This window comes from Aythya ferina, assembly GCF_964211825.1.
Source record: "Aythya ferina genome assembly, chromosome: 15".
NCBI classification, from domain to species: Eukaryota; Metazoa; Chordata; class Aves; order Anseriformes; family Anatidae; genus Aythya; species Aythya ferina.
In genome coordinates this window covers 17,717,438-17,737,047 of record NC_140314.1, presented here as the reverse complement: position 1 = coordinate 17,737,047, position 19,610 = coordinate 17,717,438, and the positions used below count along the sequence as shown (strand labels likewise).

Below are 19,610 nucleotides of genomic sequence, written 5' to 3'. Positions count from 1 at the left end.
CGTAAGGCTGCCGCGCAGCCTCGACACGCGCGCGCACACCGCCCTCCCCGCCCGCAGGCCAACGGCCGGGGCGCGCGCCCGAGGGCGGTCTCGGCCGCAGAGCTCGCGAGAAGACATGGCCGTGGCGGCGAGCGGGGGTGAGCGGGGCTGAGGGGGGCCGGCGGAGCTGGGGGTGGGCGCGGGGCGTGCGGGCTGACGGTATGGCCCGGCGCAGCGCGGCCCGGCACGGCGGGGAGCGGGTCGCCGTGAGGGCCTCGCTTCTGCCTCAGCCGGCGGGGCCCGGCCTGCACCGCCCGGTGGTGCTACGAGCTGGGACGGCCGCTTGGTGGGTCGGGAAGGAGGCGGGTGTATGCTGGTCGCTCTGGAGGGGAAGCTGCCTGCAGCAGCTGTACGGGTACGGGCGGAAAGGAGCGGGGTGAGGCTCCGCAGGAGGGAGGGAGCAGCGTACCTGTGTGTGCGTTGGGTGCCATAAACGTCTGCCTTTATTCTCCCCCTGGGGTTGGTGCTGTGTCCGAGTACAGAGAGGTACTACTGGGGCTTTTGTGGCTGCAGCACAAAAACCTACAGGACTTAAAGTGAACACTTTGTTAAATTAGGAAGTAAACGTTATAAAATCATCTTTTTGTGCATATTTGGCGAACAGCACATAACTTCACTGTCAGTGTCTAAAAGATCAAGACTGACTGTCCTGTGAGCCTGCTGCGTTCTAAAGTTCACCTTTATGGGAAAATGATCGCACCCCTTTCTCACACTACCTCTTTCACCTTGTGGTGGAAGAATGCCCGGGTTTTGAATTAACTGGTGTTTTAGAGCTCTCAAAGGCACAGCTGGCATTTTATGAAATTATTTTCTTAATGTTTGACACGTTATCTAGTTCCTTCCTGAACCTTTCTTTCCCATGTAATTAGCTGGGACTAATTATGATTTGGCAGTATAACGTGTGTTTAAAACTTGAAGTTATCAGTGCTGTCTGGTAATCACGCAGTTTTCTAAGAAAATAAAAACTCATGGAAGCTGAAAATTCATAGTATGTTGCTGGAAGCACAGGGCAACTTTCACAACTTAAATATATTTGGAGAAAAGTAGAAGACTGGACTTGGTGAATTTTTAGGAGCAGTTACACAGTAACATGAAAATGATGTAAAAACATTTACCATTTTTAATTTGTGTGATTCTGCTGAATGATATTTTTTTTTAAAAGCTCTAAAGGTGGAGGCTAATACACAGATATTCAGCCAAATTTAATGTTTATATATATAAGCCATTGCTTGTCAGCCTATAAATCAACATAGATAATTCACTATGATATTATGGATTAATGTGTTGTTGGATATGGAATATAGTTGGTAGTATTTGCTTTTTAAAAAATAAGATGACATTTAGATTACTGAATAATTAATTACTGGAAGGAAAATCGGATACCTCTTAGTATTAGACCATTTCTTCCTGTAGTCCATTTTGGTATTTGTCTTTTAACCCCTTCCTCTTGCATGTATGTTTTTTTATGTGTTGTAACCTCTGTCATTGATACATATCGGAACCATAACGTCAGCTTCAGCCTTTGGGCCTGCAAACCTTTACAAGAAGTAAAACCCTATCTATAGAACTCATCTCTCAGAACAAGAACCAATCTGTGAGGTTGAGTTGTCTGGAATATTTTGATACCTATGGGATAAAAGCCAAAATTGGAAGAACTCATTAATGTTGTATGAAACGGCATTTAATAAATGCCAACTCTAACGATAAGTGTGATTTTTGAACTTTCTTAAATTTAGTACACAGTAGGTTTTTGCTGGCATAATCATATGTGTGTGTAAAGAATCATAGAGTCATTCAGCTTGGAAAAGACCTCTAAGATCATCTATGTATGGACATTCTAAAATGTACTAATAAATTAAGGGTTGATGATTGAGGAAATATGTTTGTGTTGTCATAGCAAAAAGACAAACTTTGTGAACAGTTTCCTTTTTCTTCATAAAAGTTCCTTCATATTGGAATCTATATGTAACTAAAATATATTTCTTTTAGTAAATGAAGTTCAAGTGAATAGGTGCAAAGAACATTTAAACTTTCAAGTGTAGAGACATTCTAGCTGTAAGGGATTATGCAAGTAGGACTTGAAGGAGCTAGAACTTGTCTTTTGTACTGCACTTAAATTAAAAGGGGTGGGTAATGCATCTCTAGCACTGTTATTCTTGCCAGAGGTAACTAGAAAGACAAAATTAGTGTGTTAGTTTGAGCAGTAATGTGAAAGGTGCTAAAGAATGAGTCTAGAGCATATTGAAATTAGTTTACCTTCAGGGTTTTTAACCCAAGAATATACTTCAATGTCAAAAGTGCAAAAGCTAAGAAAGAGCAACTTGTATTAATGTATTAATTTCCTAGCCAAAATAGCGTATGTAATTTTTAAAATAATGAACCTTTGTGGCATTTTTTGTAACTGGTTTTTTCTTGTCTTTACTTTCCCAATGACCAGAAATGTGCTGAAACAGATGTAATAAAAGGAGGATAAAAATACAAGGTAAGTGCTGTATCTTAAACCTATTAAAACTTTTAAGTTAAGTGGTATTTATTTTTTTTATTTATTTAATGAAACTATTGTGTAGCTGCTATTTTTTTAATGAGCAGTGTATCTCTTTAAATTATGCTGGCTTTATACTACTGTCAGAAAGGGAAGGTTTTCTAAGAGATATGTTCTCATACAAGCAGGAATTTGGGGATACATATTACCCATGATATATAAGCTAAAACCAAATCATTGTGATACTTCTGCTTAGTTGTTTGGTATGAGTGTTTTTAATAATCTCTTAGAATTTTGCTTTAAATACTCTTAGGCTGATTAAATCATATTTTCTCTTTTTTAAAGGACTGTCAGGCTTGCAAGCCTTTGCAGATTTTGTTAGACTTTTTCTAAATGTTAACTTTGATATTGGTAATTGAAAATTTGACCAATACAGGATTTTGTTTATTTTAACAATTATTTTACAGCAACTCAGGCTAGTACCAGCAGAGCACGTTACAGTACAGCACTTCCACAGTTCCACTAGACCGATGCGTTTTGATTAAATACATCCAGTTATAGATGAGGAAACTTTTCTCAAAGGGAGTAACTAAGAATGTTTAATGGTTGCTGCTAGAATTGAACTTCAGTAAGTGTTAGAGTAAGACATGGGGCTTAAGTAGGTTCATAAAATAAGGATGTAAGTTATATCAACTTAAATATTTACAGTTTTGAAACAGTGTACTTCTGATGTCCAGCTACTACAGAATTGGTGAAAACTTTGATCCTGTCCCCTCCTTCCCCATGTTTTTGTATGGGAAGAAGAAAGGGCTTTGTTTTGGGGAACTAGGAAGGGATTACTAAGGCAGAGCACCAAGCTTAAAGCCTCCTTGCTTATTTCCACTGAGGCCCTTCTAAGATGTTACAGAGTATTGACTCCACCTGTACTGAAAAAGCCAGACACTACACACAAGTTTGATGGCTAAGAACTGCTCCAGAGACTGGAAGAAGAGAAAGAAGTACAAAACCTTCTGGATCTATGCAGAAGGTATGATGTATCTGGAGCACTGATGTGTTCCAGCAAATCTGCTTACAAACTGAAACAGACCAGAATCTACCACCAGAGTATCCTGGCTAGAGAGTGTGATGTAGTAAAGATAAGCACACGTACAGTCTGACTTTAAAAAACAAAGACAATTTCAATTTTTAGTAAGAATTGTTAAGCATGGCTCTAAGAGTGTGGTGGTCAGCCTTCATGCGGACTTACATATGTGCAAACATACTGCCTAATGGGGTAAGTTTGATTTTCCTGGTTTTTAAACGTTATCAGATACTTCATCGACTCATATTTATTCTGTTGTCTTAAGATGCAGTGAACAGTACTAATAATGCACTTAGAAATGCTCAACATGTCATTTCTCTGTGCCATACCTAATCACTTGTGAAAGACTATTGAAAAACTGTTCCTTTGAAGAGCACCAAATATGTGACTTGGGTAGCTTCTAGATGGTTTTGAATTGGGTGGCACTATCTGCTGCCTTTGGCTATACATTGCCTTCTCTTGTAGTTTTTATACAGGTCTTATACAAGTAGCTTTATTCACGTTTCTGAGAAAATTATCTCAACTAACTTCTTAATATTCACAAAGTTGAAGTTAGTAGAGAAAACCCCCTGCAGCCTCATTAGCAGACAGAGTTCAGCAGTTATTTACTGTGGTTGGCAGCAGCTGACTGGACAGTCAAAATACATTTACTCTGGACTACCCATATAGCACAAGTGAGGCGCAGCTGGGGGCTGGAGTTACAGATAAATATTTAGAAGACAGAGAACATAAGCTTATAGGAAACTAAACTTTATAATTTCCACTGTAGTTGGAACAGATTTGTCAGTGTTTGACCTTACAAAACATTAATACATCCATCTCAGAGTTCAAAAAAAAGTCCTGACAATTATTTGGTATTGTATGAAGAGTAATGATATTTTTCCCAGTAAGACTTTTATATACTGTGTGAGTATATGTCAGTGACAAGAGAATCGATCGAGTAATTGTTAGGGATGGATGAGATTGGAGTCTAAACTGTTGGAGGAAACAGGAGAAAAAAATCATTCAATTGCATGTACTTGGAAGAAAATTGTGGAAGATTGAACTGTTAACAAATCACTGTTTTTCAAAGACTAATTGTATTTGGTGATAAGAAATCAGCACTAAAATCAGTAAGAAATGAGGAAACAGACTAATTAAAAATAGTATTTCAGTTGCTGTTGTCATTATCATGTCAAATCACTCTTAAACTCTTAACTATTGTATTAAAAAAGGCAAATGTAGCATAAGAAATTAATAAATGATGTTCTTAGTAAACAGGAAGGTGTCAAAATGAAAATGTAGTCATGGTCCACTTCAGTATTCTATAATTACACTGCTGGATTTGTTAACTTACCGTCTCTCTCTAATCACAGTATAGTAATTTGCAGTTTATCTGCATACTAAAGGTAAATATGAGAAGTCCTCTCAATTTTGTAGTTGTGCCAAATCTTGTTCTGTGTTGATTATTAATCATTCATTATAGATGTATTATTCATCTCTTATGATAACCAAAAATACAGACTTAGGTGGTACGTAGGAACAGTCAGTACTCCATTCTGCTGATAATGGTGGTAATTGTGTGCATGTGTAGTTGAGGGGGTGAACTTAATGCTGAGCTGCTTTAACCCCCTGAGGCAAGACTCATGTAAGTTTCCAATGTTTGTTGCCTATCCAGTATGAGGGAAGGGCAATGAGGATGACAATGACTTTCTCTGTCAAAGTAAATACCATACTTTGTAGGTTTATTTTGCCACTGAAAAAGAGTGGTCCAACCGTTGCAGTATCTGTGATCTTTTGGTCTCTTTTCTATACAGTGAGAGCCACATAGTGGGTCAGATGAAGGAGCTGATCTGATGGAAAATTAAATCCTGTTTCTCAAAAAAAAAAAAATATATATATATATTGCAATTCTAGCCCTCAAAATTGGTAGTGGTATGTGAGTGCCAGTACCAGAAGTAAAACAGAGGGCAGAGCCAGAAACAGTATTGGTGGGGGGAAAAAACATCTCAGTTTAAGTTGGTTCAATTACTTGTAAATCAGCACCCTGCAACTGTACTGTTAGGCAAAAAAATCAGCAACTGGAAACACTTAAAGATGGAGGAACTTGTTTTAATCTGAAGATTAGGTGTGGTTTTGGGATGCATTCAGGCTACTTGTAGAAGAGGAGGTTGGTTCGCTTACATTTGGTGAACTACTTCACTTCATGTTCTGGTTTAGTGTATCTGCAGCCTTTGATTCTTACAGTGAATATACCTGCTACTTTTTTTTAGCAACATGTGTAAAAAGATCAACAGCTAAAATTAAGCCCATTTGTACATCACAACCATGAATGTTTCATGTTTGCATCTTTAAATGATGATTCTCTGCTGCATTAAGCACAGTGAACCCATCTTCCTGGCATCAATTTGTAAGCAGTATTCATCATCTGAAGTTCGAGAACCTATATTCCATAATAATTCACCTTGGAACAAAGCTTTTTCAAACTTTTCTTCAGTGGTAAAGATTGACAGCTGCTGTAAAACTACTCTTTATTGTTTTTGAGGCTCTGTCTAAGCTACTACCACAAAAATCTTCCACATCCTGAATCTCCAAAGCAAATTCACATTACAGAATTTATTAAATAGTGTTCAGATTACTTTTTATTAAATCCAGATGTTAATATAACAGTTATGCACTTGTGCAATAAGCTGAATCTCTGTGATCGTTGACTCAGTCTTTTAAGATTTCATATTTGGGTACTTGGCTAAAGTCATTATTTAAATGTTTGAAAACTGGCTTAAACCTGGGCATGATGCCAAAAGCAACAAAATGGGGGAGAAGTCATAGTTCAGCTCCTTTTTGATCTTCACACTGACTGTAACACAAATGAACCAAAAATTTAAAAAATAATAAAGACAACACCCCTGTTTTTCTTCCTTTATTAAACTGAATTTATAAGGTAGTCAGCCCTAGATTATAGCCCTGAAAAGTGTGGGCAATGGCATTCTCATTTCCAGATTTTGTTTTTAATGTTAGAAGTCTACTGGAGGGCTAGGAAACATTTGCTGAAAATTTGATTTTAAAATTCTGGAGACATTAAAATTAGTTTGTCAGGCATTCCTTATTTTAAGTGAAGGAGAGGTAGCTCATAAAAATTGAGAAGCAAAGAAACTTGTGAAAATAGAGTTCATGTTAGTGTATTCCGCTAAAGTCCAACACCCATAAATGTCTGTTGTTTCTCAGTATTTCCTATGAAAAAAAAAAAAAAAGCCAGCTACTGACATTCTGTCTAATTACATTGCTGGCAGAATCCTTTTATTTTATTTTATTTTATTTTATTTTATTTTATTTCTTCTTTTATTTACTTTAAAAAAAAAAAATGGGAATGTATTCTTTGGTAAAGTAATCCTGCAAAGCTAAGCGTTCATTTATGGTGCTACATGCATTATACAAAGTTGAATGCACACTTAAAGCTTTTCAGGATTTAGGACCAGATGCTAGTGAAGCTTTAGGAAAATAATAGCTGTGCCTTAGCATAAGCGAAGAAATCGCTGCATAAATATAATTGTGGTGGATGCATTTGTTCTTGCATCACAGTATTATAGATGCAGTCAATTTTAAGTACAGATGATCTATTTTACACTGAATATTCATCAATCCAAGCAGTGAATTATGGTCTGAGTAAGTGTACTTAAGTATTATCTATAAGGAAATGTGTTTTCTTTTTTTGTTTTAAAATGCTATCTGCATAACTGGTACACGTTACAAATACTTTTGTATGTAGCGAATTAGGTTTGGTTTTTATATGTAAGTAACTTTGTACATGTGAAAGAGTAAAGGGGTGCGCTTGTATTTTATTTATGTGGTGCTTATGCAGTGGAAAAGGGACTTCGAATGTGTGTATTTTGAAAATGGAGCTTGCTAAATATGCTAAAATGACAAATGAATGGGATCTTTACATTGATTACAGTTGAAATGAACAATTTGTTTATTATTTAAGGAGTTTTTGAATGGACTAATAAATCTGGCTATTTTGGAGCATTTGGTTATTATCATTTCATGTTACTTGGTAGGAGATGCTTTTATAGCATATTTTTAGGGCTGCTTCTTTAAAAAAAATAGCATCACAAAAACACATCAGATACAACTCAAAACAGGTAACCAAAAGGAATTCCCTAATGATTCTCTGCTTTTTTTTTTTCATTATGTAAGCTGTACTCTTTGTATAGCTATCCTCTACATAAATATATTCAGTGTAAGATTTTTGTTAAAGATTTATATGTTATGTGAATTAGAAAATATAATTTTAGAAATCTTTTTGAAGCGGCTCTTGACACCATTGAGTAGTGATGTCTGATTTTGTATTATTTAAAATCTGTACCATAATTTTCTTGGATAGCAATATGCTTGTTCACACACTGTCACTCTTAGTTATCCTTGCACTCACTTCGGCTCTTATTTTATAGCTTTGTGTTCAACAACAGAAGGAAATGTGTTCGCACCCATTAAGACAGTTCTGAGGACAGACAAATTCAGATGCTCGTTGACTTAATACTCTTGTGCAACAGCACCACTGAATGCAAAATTGACAATAAAGTGATGTCTTTGCATGTTAGTTCTCTGTTTTAAAGTTTATCTTCACTTTAAGTGTTTTTGATTGTTCAGTAAAATTGTGGGTTTTAATGCTTGTATTCTAGGACAGTAGTTGAATTTGTACTGATGAATGTGTTCATGAGAATCCTGCAGTAAGATATAAATACCAACTGCAAGTGGTGAAAGTGACAGCAATACTTGCTATTGTGGAATACAGAGGAATAGGACCAAAAGCAAAATTGATCAGGTAATGGGTCATTTGTTTGAGACTTCCTGTTATTTCTTTGAACAATTCAAATGTTTCTGGAGTTAGGATATAGTTTAGGTAAATAATGAATATAATCACAACATCAGACAATTAAGTAAATTTATAAGAATAACAGAAAACCTCGTTGTCTGGTTGACATATGACATGCTACAATTTCATCTGGGGTTTCTATACAGCAGAAAAAATTAAATATCCTGTTTGAGGGTACAAGTCACCTGGTTTCTAGTAAATATTTGATTAAAGAGAAGTTGCTGCTTACATAGTCTTTCTTATTTCTGAATTTGTATGGGTTATTTATATTAATGCTCCTTTGTGTCGATGTCAGTATAGCAGTACTCATTCTTTCACTTGGTGTGAGATAAAGGTTTTAGCAAATGCTAAATGTAGTTTGTGCAAAAATGCAGTTTGTAAATGCAGTTTGTGCAAAATGTAAACCAGCCTTGTGGCTACAGGAATTATAAATCTTCCAAGGTAAAACAAGCTTCAAATAATTCACTCTATGTCTGTAGACAGTTTAAACCAAGTTTCTCTGCTTCTATGAATAACAGAGTGTAATGGGTGATTTCTCCTGGAATCAGATCAGCATGGTGAGGCAAACTGTTCTGGCTGCGGTAGATCTGAGTTGAGTGGTTAATGAATCCCTCCTTCCTCTGCCAGATGTTCCACCCTTCCTCCGTTCTGCCAGTTTAACCATTTGACTGCTCTCTTACGAGGTCCTGTAAAATGAGCCTAATCTTATAAAAGCATGGCATAAAACTGGGAAGTACAGAAAGATCGACTCTGGAAAGGGTTGAAACGCAGGTGGTAGCAACCTACTTCAGTGCATCTTTTTGTGCCCTGAGGAAGCTTTGAGCAGATGTAAACAAGGACAATAAGGAGAGAAACTATAAATCTGAAACGGAGGATGGAAAAGACACTGTACAATACATACCATTATTTCCCTTTTTTCAGACTAAAACAGATCAACTAACTGAAAGGAGACTTCTGAGCATAGGCACAGTTCTAAATTTACAGTTTCTTAAATATTTGGGGGCAGTAGTGGGGCCAGAAGATAATACAAAAGATGGAGTTCTGTAGCAGTACATGGATGTAGTCAAGAGAGTTGGTTTCCAGGTAATCTCTCTCTGAGGCACATGCTCATGAGAAGAAAAAATATGGCCAGGAAACACACAGAGCACTTTTGATGGGTAAAATGGAATCTGAAATAGGTGTGATATGAGAATTGATTTAGTGATACATGGAGGATAGAAGAAATAGCAAATACGGGAAGAGGAATTGAGAAGGAAAGCAGTTACTGAATTGATCAAGGGAAGCCAAGAACTGTGATCTGTTGCCAGAAAAAAGTAATGAAATAAAGCAGCAAGAAAAAAAAGCAGCAAGAAAAAAAACTGGGGCTTTTGAGATTATACTGTTTTGAGATTATATTTTAACAGACAATGCTTGATGAGTATCTTGTTTTGATCAGATTATCGGTAGTTTCTGAATAGGGCCTTGAACAAAACTTTGTAGTATTTTTGTAAAAGCAGTTTTAATGGGGTTCAAAACCATGTGTCTTTCAGGAAGGAGTGGCACTGGATACATTTTTCAGCCATTTTGACTGATATATTCATGATTAAATACTTTGTTTCAGAGTTAGTAAATTGCACTAGCCAAAGTGTTCTAGAACATACTCTGATAAATTACATTTGATGACTGTTAGATGATGGAAATGTCTAGAAGAAATATTAAAGCAAGTACATTTTTTGTTGTGCTGTTGGAAGACCAACAATGTCTATTGCATGAATAAAATTTAAATTACTGTGTGGGAGAGAAATTATGGCTTGAAGTATTTTTCAGACTTAAGAGTTTGTAAATTGTTTGTTACCCTAGTTTTGATGTGTTGTCGAAATGTTCAGTAAGAGGTTTTTCTGCATCATGCAGAAGGATACAAGGAAAATATATTAAAAACATTTTTTTGGTCTGTGTTCTAAGAGTTTTTCTGCTGACCCAGCAGTTTAGACAGGGTCATAATAACCAGAAGTAGGATAGCACGTCATCTGACAAGCGGGTAATTTGGTCATCCAGCATAACTGTGGATGAACTTGGTGCTTCTAACAAAAATGACCTGTGTTTAGTCATCAGGCCTACTTAGTCAATAACTATAGTTTAAATTGTTTAAACATTTGAAGTAGGTGTTCATTAGGGAATGACCTTTAGTAAGCTGTTTGGTAATAATAAGGCAGTGTTGCACTTCTGTTGTATAACAGAGTTCATTAACAGTGTTTTCCCTTTTTATTTTAGAAATACTCTGTTCTTTACTGGGGAACAGTTTACAGATAGTCTGTCTTTCACACTCATATGAGTGTTAAGTTGCTTCTTTGTGTTATCACTTTAACTAGTAAGTTTATAAATATTATTTTCCTTTAAGAAGATCTTTGGAAGTAATTAGTCTTAATTGACTGAGTGAAATAGTTTGTTGCAGTCAGGCTTTCTCAGTTTTCAAACTACACCTGTAAAATTCTTATCTTCAAATCAAGAGGTGTTCTTTCTGTGTTTATTGACTTGCTGTTGAGTGGCTTTGAAGTATTTCTAAAGTTCAGTATGTCCCTCTCTGTATCAGCTTATTCTTGGATACAGCCGTTTCTGCATAAATGGAGGACCTTTTCTGTTTAATTTAAAATGAAGGGGAATGAGAATGATAATTGTTTTTCAAGGGGAAGGTTGAAGGCTTTACAAGGGGAATTGTTTTACACAGGGAAGGCTTTTCTCATTTGAAGCTCTAATCAGAGCAAATCCCCAGAAATAGAGAATTCAGATGCGTTACAGCTGCTAAGTGTAACAATTTGTGCAGAAGACTATAGTAAACAGTTTTATTGTTACCATCTTTTATTTATTTATTTTAATCAAGCAGCTTTGTAAAGAATGAAATATTGGAACATATACTAGTTTAACAGATGAGACTTCTTTTAAAGTGGCCTTAGGCAACATAAACTCTCCTGACCCAAAGTTTCTGCCCTATTGGTCTTTAGCTAATTTCAGTATGGAAAATGGAATTCCAGTTCATTTTAGTCTTTGAGATCATGAGAAATTGCTTCTTAAAGCAGTGAGGGCACGGACTGTGGATTATAGCATTAAACTGTTTAGAATATCAGAGTTTTCAGGCACCATACTAATAACATACTTTTTTCTGGTTATTTTAGAGTATGGGTGTTGATCTGGGGATTAAGTTTGATCTACTCATAATCATTGTTCAGAACTCATAAAGAAACAATGTGATATGATTTCCCTTCCTGTGGTCTCGCCTTGGTAACAGGGAGTATTGTGGGTCTTCTTAGATGCATTATAGATTTGAGAAGTAAAAAGTCTGGATTTGTAAAAAGTATTGTTTTATTTTTAAAGCAAAAATATTCTGTTTCTGATATATTTTAGGTTAGATGTTAGGAAGAACTTCTTTACAGAAAGGGTTGTGAGGCATTGGAACAGGCTGCCCAGGGAAGTGGTGGAGTCACCATCCCTGGAAGTCTTCAAAAGACGCTTAGATGTAGAGCTTAGGGATATGGTTTAGTGGAGGGCTGTTAGCGTTAGGTTGGAGGTTGGACTCGATGACCTTGAGGTCTCTTCCAACCTAGAAAATTCTGTGATTCTGTGATTCTGTGATATTTTCATGCTTAATTTCCAGTGTTTAGGAAGTTGGGGTTTTATTTTTTTGTCTGTTTTTACCTGAAAGCCTCTGATAGATTTAGCATTCTCTTGGTATACTTCATGACTGTATCTATGAAAAAAAGAACTTCAGGTTTTGGGAGGATGCTGTGAGGTGTCAATCTACTACAACTGATATAATTGCATCCACATTCTGACTTTTGTCTCTGCTGCATAAAAAATGAGGTCACTTCATACAATGTGGGATGTGAGCAGTAGAACCACTGTTAAACTGTTCACTGTTTTGGTTCACTGTTACCAAAGTTAATGACACTTTGTACTGTTTGCTTCTAGGTAAGGTGTAATAATTGTTCTTTGGCTCTGCTGTATTAGTAGATAAAACTTGGAGAAAACAGGAGTTGAAGACTGAAGAGGAAAAAAGTTGTCCTAAAGCCATGGTCTATATAACAGCTGATAAATAAGCGATGAAACCACTGTGCTGTTTATCTTTTTAAGTGTGTTCTAAAGTTTGTAGTAGACTTGGTAACCTCTGATTAATACTCTTTAGCCAAACAGTCATATTTGTCCATTTCTAGTAAAAGTTTTGGCTAACTGGACTAGGAAATGCGAGAAGTGTATTGATCTCATTCTGACTCTAGAAAAGTGATAAATACAACAGAGAATAATTCATGTATTTAGTAGGAGAGTAGACAATAGAATGAAGTGGGACTGGGACTGCCAAAACTGTGTCACTGCCTCAGGTTAGCTGAGAAAAATGGGCGTTTATATCCACACAGCATTTGTGTGATGAATACATGTAATATAATGCATGGAATTGTCAGTTATCCCAGGGTAACAAACCCTGGGGTCTTAAATCTTCCAGTTTCGGATCATTGAATGATTTGGTCTGATCAGGACAGCCGCACTATAAACATTCTCTCTAAAAACTTACAGTTTAATTTATATTTGCTTGTACTTTTGTTGCTACTTAAAATATCACACTGTCCAATCTAAACTAAGTTGTTAAAAAGAAGAACTGATCCCTTGAACTTCTAAGTCAGATGTTAATCTTCTGGTACTAGGCCTCTATTTTATTTCTAGTTAAAAGAAGCAAAATGGAGGAGATTAAATACTTCTAATAACTTTCAAAGTAAACCCAATTGTTTGGGACAATTAAAGACATAGAATGCTCTGCCGTGCTTTTTACAGGGAGGTTATATGATCATATCACAGAATTTCTAGATTGGAAGAGACCTCAAGATCATCGAGTCCAGCCTCTGACCTAACACTAACAAGTCCTCCACTAAACCGTATCACTGAGCTCTACATCTAAATGTATTTTAAAGACCTCCAGGGATGCTGACTCAACCACTTCCCTGGGCAGCCCGTTCCAATGCCTAACAACCCTCTCGGCAAAGTTCTTGTTAATATCCAATCTAAACCTCCCCTGGCGCAACTTTAGCCCGTTTACCCTCATCCTGTCACCAGGCACGTGGGAGAACAGACCAACCCCCACCTCACTACAGCCTCCTTTAAGGTACTTATAGAGAGCAATAAGGTGGCTCCTGAGCCTCCTCTTCTGCAGGCTGAACAATCCCAGCTCCCTCAGCTGCTCGTCATAAGACTTGTTCTCCAGACCCCTCACCAGCTTTGTCACCCTTCTCTGGACTCGCTCGAGCACCTCCATGTCCTTCTTGTAGCGAGGGGCCCAAAACTGAACACAGTACTCGAGGTGCGGCCTCACCAGAGCCGAGTACAGGGGGACAATCACTTCCCTAGCCCTGCTGGCCACACTGCTTCTTATACAAGTCAGGATGCTGTTGGCCTTCTTGGCCACCTGAGCACACTGCTGGCTCATATTCAGCCGACTATCAGCCAGTACTCTTAGGTCCTTCCCTGCCAGGCAGCTTTCCAACCATTCCTCTCCCAGCCTGTAGCTCTGCTTGGGGTGCCCCAGGTGCAGGACCCGGCACTTGGCCTTGTTGAACTTCATACAGTTGGCCTCAGCCCCTCAGTCCAGCCTATCCAGATCCTCCTGCAGAGCCTTCCTACCCTCGAGCAGATCGACACAACATGCACCTAACTTGGTTTCATCTGTGAATTTACTGAGGCTGCACTTGATCCCCTCATCCAGATCATCGACAAAGATATTAAAGAGGACTGGACCCAGTCACATGGGGGACGCCACTAGTGACCGGCCTCCAACTGGATTTGACTCCATTCACCACAACTCTTTGGGCCCAGCTATCCAGCCAGTTTTTAACCCAGCAAAGTGTATGCCAGTCCAAGCCACGAGCAGCCAGTTTCTTGAGAAGACTGTTGTGTGAAACGGTGTCAAAAGCCTTACTGAAGTCAAGGTAGACCACATCCGCAGCCTTTCCCTCATCCACCAAATGGGTCACTTTGTCACAGAAGGAGATCAGGTTCGTCAAGCAGGACCTGCCTTTCCTAAACCCATGCTGACTGGGCTTGATCACCTGCTTGCCCTGTAAGTGCCGTGTGATGACACTCAAGATAATCTGCTCCATGAGCTTCCCTGGCACTGAGATCAAACTGACAGGCCTATAGTTCCCCGGGTCTGCCCTCCACCCCTTCTTGTAGATGGGCATCATGTTTGGGAGGCCAGAAAAGACAATCCTTATTTTAGAAGAACTCTAAGCACTTAGCATAAATCATATGAAGAAAGCATGGTAAATATCTGCTACTTAGGTTTAATGGCATGTTGATTTTTTTCACACATTAATCTGTCACCTTCTATGTCTTTCTTTTGTCCACTAGTGGGTTGAGTTGGACAAGTTTTAGAAATTAAAAATAACAAATTGACTCGTTTCCATGGAGCTAATTCAAGTTATTGTATGCACTGTTAATATCTGAAAGTAGTTGTGTTGGTACAAGTTAACAGGTTTGTGCAAGAGATTTTCTGTGCTGTCTTGAGGTTATGAATAGGGACTGCTTAACAGCATCATCTGCCTGTGTGCATTGAGTTGCAGTTCAGACATACTTGTGATATTTGCAAAATCTCTTATATTGAAGTTGCTAACAAGCCCTAATTATGCAACATGATTTTGAATTCATGTCAAATTAGTATTTAGTTAGTTATTGAATGTAATAATAATTGAAGTTCCGTCCTGTAGAAGTTTATTGTATTTTTAAATGTTAAATATTAGTCTTTTGGTATTAAAATACAGTATTTTGCTAATCTCTGTAACACTGTGTAGAAATAAAAAGAAGCAAAGTATATCTTTTTCAAGAAATTTCATTTTACAGAAATCATTTTGTGACGTTCAGTCATGCCCATGAAGGAAGGTAGAAAGTAGCATGTTTAACGGGAAACAGTCCTGCAGTTCCTTCCTCTGACTTGAATCATAATGCTTTCCTTGCTTTGTTCAATTCAAGGGCTTGGTTCAGAGGCACTAAAGTAAACAGAATAGCACCTGCAGCTTAGTCATAAATGGGAACATCTTGAAATAGCTAAGCAAACAAATGAAATCATGCAGTTGTTTAACCTTTTCTGAAATGCCTTGGAAGTTCTACCAACGCTTGTTTTTAAAATTAAGCAACCTTTTGGCTATCAAAAAACATGTTGAAGAGTTTGATCCCATTTATTGATAAATGTTACTTTCTGAACTGTCAGAACTCTTCTTTTAAAAAGTGCTCTCTCTCTTAAATAAATGTACACTTCTAGGACAGGACATGACAGTAAAATATCTAGCAATCATATGATGTGTTCATATAAATATTTGACCCTTACTCTGGACTTGAATTATGAAGTGCTTTTATAATACCAAAATGGACATTCGTGTTTTGATTTTTATAGGTTGTCAACTTCAATTACATTCTGCTAGTTACACTATTTATGTTTCCTAGCCATAGAAAATCATGGGGCACATTATCTTATTAAGTCCTTCCACAGTGTTCTGCCATAGTCCAGAGGAACTGAACTTGCTTTTTGGCAGGTAAATTGGAGTTGATCTTGCAGTTACATTTTCTTGCTCTGTTTAGATAATATAAAACTGATTTTGTGTAGACTTCTAAGTTGAGTATAAATTTACTTGCTATTTGCGTTAACACAGACATCTTAAATTTTGGTACAGTACTAAAGCAAATGCAAAGAAAATGGTGATCAACATTGACATCTTAGACTGACAAACAGGAATGTCACATCTGGATTTCTCTGACCATTTACAAAGAGCATATTTCCATCCCCTGTACTATGTATGTGTGTGCATCTGTGTATCATATCTAAACAAGATACTATTTCATGTTTTACCTGTCTATTTTAAGGTATTTTTATGAAGCTGTTTATTTTTGTAGAGCTAGTGAAGGTGTGCTATAACAGCCTCACATGTATTAAAAAATTTGATTCAGCTGAATGACTTAGCCAACAATGCCCATATTGAGACAATACTAAGAATATCCACAAAAATGATAAGATGAAATTATGTCTGTTCATAAGATGATCAAAAGTAATAAACTAATAAAATGCTGAAGACTGTGTCTGGATGTCCTTTCCTAATGACAAGCCTTTAAAGTGTTGTTGCTGTAATTCTTGCTAGTCCTGAATGCTTAGGTAGCAGCTGTTAGGAGGGATGGACTTACTAGTTGTAAATTAAATAACAAATCTTCATATCCTGATCTGGAGTGTTCGACATGAGTTAAATCTTCATGAACTTACTGGATTTCTGCTACAAATAGTACTGTACTAGAAGTTAAGGATAATGTAGCTTCTTGTTAAAAAGGACTGCGTCAGCAGAAGTTACATTAAAAGATGTTCTGGGTTATCAGAAGGAGTTAATAGATGCTAGCATTGATGCTTAATTTTAAATAGCTTGCACAACTGCCTAGGCGACTGTATCTCCCTTTCACGTGATAGACTAGCAGTTCATACCCTTCTTTGAAGAAAGTTGTTAACCATACATTATCTTTGAGAGGCAGCTAATCCTAGACTTAACTTTTTTGTTTCATCTCTCAGACCATCTATTCATGGATTTTGGTGCACACTGCATTATTTTTATAACTGTTTCTTAAAGGAAGTTGGTAGATCTGAAAAGTTCTGTTGTCAGTAAGCAATTCGAGCATTAATTCCATTTTGAGGGATTGATTTGGTTTCAGCAACTTGTATGTTATGCATATTGAACCTTGTCTTGTTTTACTAAAAATATTTCTTAGAAGTTTACTATCTTGGGAAAATTTTATTATTAATTACCATTTTAAAGTCTACTAATAGTAAACACCGAAATTTTTTTGTAATATACCTACCTACTTAAAAAATTTCCAAAGAGACCTTGAAGTATTTAAATACTAAGCTTCATAGCATTGCCATGAACTACATCCTTTCCACTGAAGGTTTATGGGAGACCTAGAAGGTTCTACCAAATGATACTCAAATAAATGAGTTTTGAATAACGTGAAAAATCATCTGTATTGCTCTGTGACAACTGTGTAAGTTACCAGCTTTGGGGTTTAGCAGAGCTGTGGGAGGCTGCCATCACAGCCTCAAGTTCTCTGCCTGATAATCAATTTACACTTAGAGTAGGCCACATCTCCCATTACGTACCAGGTGCCTTTGTTTGGTCTGGAGATGGTTCAGGGAGGAATGCATCCCCCAGTGTTCTATTGACTTGTTCCCTGCCTCTGTCCAGATACAAGTAATTTTAATTTCTTTACAAAGTTAGCTACTGTAGCACACTGCTTTTCAGACTTCAATTGGTCATAATACTTAAGATTTCAAGATTTCTGTGAAGAGAAACTCAATTTAGCATTGTCATTGTAATATGCAAGAGTGATGAAGTTTCTGGACACCTTGTAGTGTCTATTCAGTTGTTTTAATATAGGTAGAGTAGGCAGTTATAAAAAATTAATCTCAATAGTTTCCCATCCACTATGGAATTATGTGAAATGAGGGACATAAATCTTAACAGGTAACAGAGTCAGCATTGTTCTTGCAACAGAGGCAAACTCAATTTGAAACAATGTTTTCTCTAATCAGTAAAAGTATGAATGTGAAAAATTAATTAATCAGATAATTTACTGATAATGGTTATTAATAACAAGTACTTTCCATGTCTATGTTCATTTTTTACTCAGTATACTCATGTATATTCAGCTTTGCTGCTTCTAAAAGCTATTTCAGTAAGTGGATTTGAAACCTACAGGGAGAAGGGGGGACAACTTTTCTGTAACAGTTTATTGTTAGAATTACAGTGCTACATGCAAAAGGGTTGGTTGTTTTTTGTCAGTTTTTTTTTTGGTTGGTTGGTTTACATCTTTGCTATTTTTAAAACACCAATATATTAGAATTTCTATAAAAGACACAGGCTAGTGATTTTGCAGAATAGGTCTAAACATCTTTTAGATGCTTTATAAGTATTTCCAAAGTGTTTTTTTTTTTTTTATTTTTTTATTTTTATTATCTATCATTTGATTTTGTAAGTCTTTAGAATTTGGGGAAAAAATCTGTATACACATGCTAGAAAAAAATATTCAGAATAACTATAAAGGGAGGCCTAATAGCTTTTCATGTAGGCCTAATAGCTTTTCATGTAGGAATTTAGTATCTCAGAAACATGTAAGCACAGCTGAAATAAAATTGTACATAAAGGTGCTAATGTCTTCTAAATAGAACACATCATAGAACATTTTAGAGGTCACAGTGAAATCATTATGTAGAAGCGTGAAGAACAGCACCACCTAAATGCATTATTTGTTTTGGTAGCAGACACCTGGATTTTGTATTTCTTCGGAATCACAGAATGGTAGTGGTTGGAAGGGACTGCAAGAGATCATCAGGTCCAACCCCCCTGCCAAAGCAGGTTCCTGAGAGCAAATTGCACAGGTAAACTGACTTGAGACAGACTTCAGCAGCCCAGTCCTACTTCTTTCTTAATTTTGTTTTCTTACGTGGTGCCTTGCTGATAAGGTAGCATGCCAAGAGGAGTTATTTTTTTTAAAAAATATTGCATCTTTTCCTCTCCTTGAAGTGGGTAGTTAATCCCCAGGTCTTCTTTCTGGGAAATCACTCTTAGCTTACTGAACCCTATGGCAGATGTTAGCTACAAATACTCCTCTGTATTTTGAATATTTATGTCCAAGTGCTGTCTGTATTGATTCTGTGGAAGAAGGGAGGTACTGAGAGCCTTCCAAGAGTCTGACCGCTGGGACTCTGCTAATTTGAAGATTAGAGAGGAAATTTATTGTAGGCATATCTGTGCACTTGATAGGGCCAGCTGCGTTGTGAAAGCATAGTTCTTGCCCTTATGAGAGTGGAAAGAGGAATTGCCAAATTAGTCTCATACTGTGACTGAGCACATTATCACAGATGCAAAATGATAATGCTTGCTGGGCAAATTGAAATGATATTTGAAACTGTAGCTGTCCTCTAAATGCTTATTACCACCCTAGAGTTAGAGACCATTGTACCCACTATGTAGATTTTTGGTTCTTCCAAGGCACAGATGAGATCAAAGTGCTTAATGGAAATGACTTGTGTTGGCAGTTGTTACACTAACCTGCTGGATATGGTGCTTGAGTTTTTAAGAATCATTTTTAGTGTTTCCTGAAACACCAAA

At 37.1% G+C, this 19,610-nt stretch overlaps 1 protein-coding gene across 10 annotated transcripts in view; it reads left to right on the top strand.

Annotated features, from left to right (window-relative positions):
* The first annotated feature begins 31 nt into the window (after positions 1 to 31).
* MRTFB (myocardin related transcription factor B) overlaps positions 32 to 19,610 on the top strand; it is a 91,921-nt gene continuing 72,342 nt past the window's right edge. For 2 of the 10 annotated variants that reach the window (XM_084536400.1, XM_084536394.1), the window contains exons 1-3: positions 37 to 137; positions 2,477 to 2,521; positions 8,261 to 8,403. The gene's annotated coding sequence lies outside the window, so the exon portion shown is untranslated. Of the gene's footprint in view, positions 138 to 346; positions 395 to 2,476; positions 2,522 to 3,419; positions 3,549 to 8,029; positions 8,175 to 8,260; positions 8,404 to 18,757; positions 18,878 to 19,610 lie in introns of those variants that run through there. The other 8 variants (XM_084536396.1, XM_084536395.1, XM_084536398.1 and 5 more) reach the window with 8 other exon arrangements.